At 34.9% G+C, this 7131-nt stretch overlaps 1 non-coding gene across 1 annotated transcript; it reads right to left on the minus strand.

Moving 5' to 3' along the window:
• Positions 1 to 388: 388 nt before the first annotated feature.
• Positions 389 to 495, minus strand: LOC112098583. The gene has a single exon (XR_002905694.1). It is a non-coding gene; the product is annotated as a small nucleolar RNA R71 (small nucleolar RNA).
• Positions 496 to 7131: the final 6636 nt, after the last annotated feature.

Here is a 7131-nt window from a genome sequence, read left to right on the forward strand (position 1 = left end):
ATTGCCAATACTTCCACCAGTGCAAGCAGAGAAAACCCTTAGAGAATATTTTTCACCACTTGCAGCCAACCAACCATCTTGTATTGTGTTGCCACAAACTACAGCAACACACTTTGAACTTAAGCCCTCAGTCATTCAACTTTTACCATCTTTCCATGGGTTAGAGAGAGAGGATCCATATTTGCACATTAAGGAATTTCTTGACATATGCTCTACATTCCGTTTTCAAAATTTTAATGATGAGTCAATTAAGCTTCGTATGTTCCCTTTCTCATTAAAAGACAAAGCGAAAGCTTGGTTGAATTCACTTCCTGCTGGGTCTATTTCTACGTGGGATGAATTGAGTAATAAGTTTCTCACCAAGTTTTTCCCTATGTCTAAAACAAATGCCCTTAGGAGAGAGATAATTGATTTTTATCAAAGAGATGGTGAGCAATTTTATGAGTGTTGGGAAAGATTTAATGATTTACTCCTTAAGTGTCCCCACCATGGTTTTGAGAAATGGAGACTTATACAATGCTTTTATAACGGTTTAACCATGTCGAATCGTCATATGGTAGAGTCTATGAATGGTGGGAGATTTTTGAACCTACATGAAGGGGCTGCATGGGATTTCTTTAATTCACTTTTTGAGAATTCTCAACAGTGGGATTTTTCAAACCAAAGGGAAAAATCATCTCAAGTTTCTAGAAAGGGGTTATATGAAGTTAAGGATGATTTTGATGTGAAATCCACTCTAGTTACACTTTCTAGAAAAGTAGATGCCTTAGCTCTGAACCAATCAATGAATCATCGTCCTAGTGTAGCTAATGAGGTTTGTGCTATTTGTTCTAACTTGTCTCATACAACACAGAATTGTCCATCATTACCAGCCTATCCAGAGGCTTATTCTGAGCAGGTTCATGCCTTACAATCGTATGAAAAATCCTTCAATAGTCCATATTCATCCACATATAATCCTAATTGGAGGAATCACCCGAATGTTTCTTGGAAACAAAATCAACCTTTGTCAAACCAAGGAGGGCAACAATTTAACATGCCCAATCAACAATTTGTCCTTCCTAACCAAGTATATCATCCTGCCCAACAACCTATGTCTCAATTTGTTGCACCCCAACAAAGAAAACCTTCTTTAGAGGATACACTTCAAAGTTTCATTCAGTCAACCCAACAAGCTTTTCAGTCAAACACTCAAGCTATTCTAAAGCTTGAACAACAATTGGGTCAATTAGCGACTACTGTAGCGGAGAGAGAAAAAGAAAAATTTCCAAGTCAACTAGTTCCTAATCCCAAAGGAGTGCACGAAGTTGGATCGAGTTCAAGTCATCAGCATGAACAAGCAAAATCTGTTATGACCTTGAGAAGAGGAAAATTATTTGACAACAAGGTGGAGGTTCAAACAAGAAAGACATCTGAGCATACTTCTTCAGATCCAGTTCCATTACAAGACTCATCACCAAATGATCCTGAAGAGAGTGGTCCGCCAACTTACATTCCCAAGGCTCCCTTTCCTCAAAGGTTAACAAAGGTAAAGAAAGGGACTTCAACAGGTGAGATTATGGAAATCTTCAAACAGGTAAGTATAAACATCCCTTTACTCGATGTTATTAAGCAAGTTCCTTCCTATGCCAAGTTTTTGAAAGATTTATGCACTAAAAAGAGAAATTTACATGTCACTAAAAAGGCGTTTTTAACTGAACAAACTAGCAATTTACTTCAATGTAAAATGCCACCAAAATTTAAGGATCCTGGTTCTCCTACTATCTCATGTGTTATAGGGGACCAATGTTTTGATAAAGCATTATTGGATTTGGGTGCTAGTGTTAATCTCTTGCCTTATTCTGTTTACATGCAGCTTGGACTAGGTGAGTTAAAATCAACTCCTATTATTTTACAACTTGCTGATAGATCAATGAAAATACCTCGTGGTATTATAGAGGATGTGTTGATACAGATCGATAAATTTTATTATCCTGTTGATTTTATCGTTATTGATACTCAGCATGTACATGATCCTAAGAAACACACTCCAGTTATTCTAGGTCGTCCTTTCTTAGCTACAGCTAATGCTCTTATTAATTGCAGGAATGGAAACATGCAGCTATCTTTTGGTAATATGACCATGGAATTGAATATTTTTAATGTTACCAAGCAGCCACAAGAAGAAGATGAATTTGTTGAAGCGAATATGATAGAGGAATTAGTAGAAGATTCATTCATTTCTAACCATAATGATGATCCATTAGAGGCATGTCTAACTCATTCTGATTTATCTTTTAATGATGACAGTGCAATTGCAGAAGTCAGCGCTTTACTTGATGCACCTCTAATTACGGACACAACTAAATGGAAGACAAAGTCAGAACTACTGCCTCATTCTGAGAAGAAAATTGGCCCACCTGCGGAGGCACCACCAAAATTAGAACTCAAAGCACTGCCCGACACTCTGAAATATGCATTCTTGGGAGAATCTGACACTCTACCAGTTATTATTTCTTCTTCCCTCGATCTTGAGCAAAAAGGTAAGTTGTTAGGCATTCTAAAAGAGTATAAGAAGGCAATAGGATGGACCATCGCTGATATTAAAGGTATTAATCCAGTAGATTGCATGCATCGTATTCATCTTGAAGAAAATGCTAAACCTATTAGGGAGATGCAACGTAGGCTAAATCCTAACATGAAAGAAGTGGTAAGAGCTGAAGTAATCAAATTATTAGATGCAGGAATTATTTATCCTATTTCAGATAGCTCTTGGGTTAGCCCTGTGCAAGTTGTTCCTAAGAAATCTGGTGTTACAGTAGTTACTAATGCTAATAATGAATTAATTCACACTAGAGTAACTACAGGTTGGCGTGTTTGCATTGATTATAGAAAATTGAATTCATTCACAAGAAAAGATCATTTTCCTCTTACATTTATTGATCAAATGCTTGATAGACTTGCAGGTCATGATTTTTATTGTTTTCTAGATGGATATTCAGGTTATAATCAGATCCCTATAGCTCCAGAGGACCAGGAGAAAACTACTTTTACTTGTCCATTTGGAACTTTTGCATATAGGAGAATGCCATTTGGTTTATGCAATGCACCTGCTACTTTTCAAAGATGCATGCTTAGCATTTTTTCTGATATGGTTGAGAGATTTCTTGAAGTATTCATGGATGATTTTTCTGTTTATGGAGATTCTTTTGATGAGTGTTTGCAGCATCTAACATTAGTTTTGCAGAGATGTAAAGAAAAGAACTTAGTTCTAAATTAGGAAAAGTGTCACTTCATGGTAAAACAAGGTATTGTCCTTGGTCATATAATTTCCAGCAAAGGTATAGAAGTCGACAAAGCTAAGGTGGATTTAATTTCTAATCTTCCACATCCCAAATCTGTAAAAGAAGTAAGATCTTTCCTTGGACATACTGGTTTTTATAGAAGATTCATTAAAGCTTTTAGCAAAATTTCTAGACCCTTATGCAATTTACTTGTTAAGAATGCACATTTTATCTTTGATGAATCTTGTCTTGATGCCTTTGCAAAGCTTAAGAAATTGTTGACTTCGTCACCTATTATTCAGCCACCTAATTGGGATTTGCCTTTTGAAATTATATGTAATGCATCTGATTATGCTGTAGGAGCAGTTTTAGGACAAAGATTAGATCGTGTGCCTTATGTGATTTATTATGCTAGTATGAAACTCAATGATGCACAGTTGAACTATTCAACTACAGAAAAGAAATGCTAGCTGTGGTATTTGCACTTGATAAATTCAGATCTTATCTTATAGGTTGTAAAGTGATTATTTTTACTGATCATGCTGCTTTAAAATATTTGTTTACTAAGAAAGATGCCAAGGCAAGATTGATTCATTGGGTGTTGCTTTTACAAGAATTTGACATTGAATTTAGAGATAAAAAAGGTTCTGAAAATGTTGTGGCGGATCATTTATCTCGCCTTGATCTTAAATTTATTCCAGAATCTTTACCTTTGAATGAGTCTTTCCCAGATGAGCAACTTATGAGTGTAAATGTTGTACCATGGTTTGCTGATATAGTTAATTACCTTGCTACAGGTCAAATCCCAGAGCACTGGACTAAGCAAGATAGAACAAAGTTCTTATCTAAAGTGAAGGACTTCTTTTAGGATGATCCCTATTTATTTAAATATTGTGCTGATCAGATTATTAGGCGATGTGTTCCCGATAATGAAATTCAAAGTGTTATCTCATTTTGCCATGAACAAGCTTGTGGAGGCCACTTTAGTGCTAAAAAGACAGCAACAAAAATTTTACAGTGTGGTTTTTATTGGCCTACTCTTTTTCATGACGCTTATATTTTCTGTTCTTTGTGTGATAGGTGCCAACGTATGGGTAGCATTTCAAAGAGGAACATGATGCCACTCAATCCTATTCTTGTGGTTGAGATCTTCGATGTATGGGGCATTGATTTCATGGGACCTTTCCCTCCATCTTTTGGTTATCAGTATATATTGGTTGCAGTGGACTATATGCCGAAGTGGGTTGAAGCTATTCCATGCAAAACCAATGATCATAGGGTTGTAGTGAAATTCTTGAAGAGTAATATTCTATCTCGTTTTGGTTTCCCTAGAACAATCATTAGTGATAGTGGTACCCATTTTTGCAATAAACCTTTCAAAACTCTTTTGGACAAATATTCCATTACACATAAGGTTGCCACCCCATACCATCCTCAAACCAGTGGCCAAGTAGAGATTTCTAATAGAGAGATCTAGCAGATTCTAGAGAAAACAGTTAGGCCAGATAGAAAGGATTGGTCTTTGAGACTTGATGATGCATTGTGGGCATATAGGACTGCTTTTAAAACACCAATTGGGATGTCACCTTATCGACTTGTGTATGGAAAAGCATGTCATCTGCCAGTAGAGTTGGAGCATTGTGCATATTGGGCTATCAAGAAATTCAATTTTGACATGCAGCAGGCTGGTTCCAAGAGAAGATTACAACTAGCAGAACTTGAAGAGATCAGGAATGATGCATATGAGAATGCCAAGATTTATAAACAGCGAATGAAAGTCTTTCATGACAAACACATTTTGAGAAAAGCCTTTACACCAGGTCAGAAAGTACTTTTATATAATTCCCGATTGCATCTCTTTCCAGGTAAGTTACGTTCTCGATGGTCTGGTCCTTTTATAGTTCGTACTGTCTTCCCTTATAGAGCAATTGAGATTGAAAACCCTAAAAATGGTGATTTATTTAAGGTCAATGGGCAAAGATTAAAACCATTTTTAGAGTTAAGAACACCAGAAGTTGAGGAGATACTTTTAGATGATCCTGTTTATCAGGATTAATTAAGTCCATCTTTGTACTCTTGTTTTATTTTAATAGTAGGTTTTCTTTTCTTTGTTTGTTTTTCTTTTCTAGTATTTTTTTTTCTAATGTTTTCTTTTTAGTTGTCATTTTTTAAGCTTTCACAGCCCATCCAAGTGTGTTCTCTCCAACTTTCTTTTTATTATTTATGTTATTATTATTTTTTTTTCTTTCATTTGTTTGCATGCATATCTTTTGTTTGTGAAACATTGAGGACAATGTTCCAAATTAGTTTGGAGGTGGGAATAGTGTGTGCTTTGTTTGTTAAAAAAAAAAACCAAAAAAAAATGAAAATGAAAATTTTCAAAAAAATTGTGTTGTTTTTTTGTTTTTATGTGAAAAGCCAATGATAAAAATTTGATTGACAATGAATATGGTTTTTAGAAAGGGTTAAATATTGTCTTAGTTTATACTTGATTCTTGTGTTAGTTCCTCTTGATTGAGATTCTTTAAATCATGAGCACTAATATCAATTCTTTCATAATTTTGACTTGAAATTTGAGATTGACGTAGCCTGAGTTGAGAATTTTAGATAGAGTAAATGACTGTTTGTCTTAATTCTTATCTCCACAATACAAAATAGTATAGACAGGCGCCAAAGTCAGAAATAGCTACCTATAACCCTTAAGAGTGAAGCTATCCTTGAGTAATTTGGGCCTATGTACCACAAGTATGTAGAGGATAATCTACCATGAGAAGAAGGCTACCTTAAGGGGTAGAGTGAAAGCTCCTGACTATGGTTAAAAAAAAAAAAAGAGAAAAAGAAAAGAAAAAAAAATCAAATCAAGTGCATGTGCTGAAAAAAAAAATCAAAAGAAAATGCACATAAAAGCCTGTGAGAGGAAAAAATTGGAGATCAAGATGATAAGATTAGTTTGACCTACTCTGTTCTTTGTTTGAGGCGAAGGCTGTTGATGTTAAGGAATGGATTTGATTGAATTGATTTCACACACACACTACAAGAATCGAAAGAGAGATGGGATTGATTATTGAATTAAAGTTAGAACTTTGCCAATATTTGAAATTTTTTTTGAGCTATATAATTTTTGCAATCTTTGAGGCTATTTTCATGTTTTATTTAAAGTTTTTCGTTCTTTTAATTTAATTTAATTTATTTATTTTTTAAATGATGTTTGTGGGTATCATCACTGAAGCCCTCATGAGACTATAACTCGTCCACTAGGGCCGCCTAGGGGTTTAAAGGCTTGTTGCATACGCTAAATGCAATCGCGATTACCTGCGAAAGTGGTTTAGTTAGGATTTACTTTTTGTTTCGTTGTTTTTATTTTTTATTTTTAGTTTTAGTTTTGCTCGAGGACCAGCAAAATCTAAGTTTGGGGGTATTTGATGAGCATAATTTATATACATATTTTACCCTTTATTATATATTTGCTAGTTATTTTTGTTTCTTATTTTTAATTAATTGTATTGTTTTATTGAATAGGGAATTAATTGGAGATTATGGATAAAAAGTGCATAAAGAATAACAAGTTTGGGAAAGAATCAATCAAAGCCGTGACACAATTAAGAGTTTATAGCATGTGAAGCCAAGAGTAATTTGCACTAAAAAAGAATTTCAATTTTTCAAGTGACCTGGGCGTGCATAGCATTGTAATGAATGGAAAGCAACTTAAAGGGGCCCACACTTGGCTTTTACAATTGAAAAAATGAATCCTAGTGCAAGCTTAATTGGTGAGCACGTGAGTGAGAGCAAAGAAATTAAAAGGCCAAGCCTTTTGACTTAAGGAAATAACAAGGTCGGTGGGGCCCATTTTAAAGAGTAATATGAAAGC

The sequence above is a fragment of the Citrus clementina genome, unplaced genomic scaffold (assembly GCF_000493195.1).
Source record: "Citrus clementina cultivar Clemenules unplaced genomic scaffold, Citrus_clementina_v1.0 scaffold_5, whole genome shotgun sequence".
Classification (NCBI taxonomy): Eukaryota; Viridiplantae; Streptophyta; class Magnoliopsida; order Sapindales; family Rutaceae; genus Citrus; species Citrus x clementina.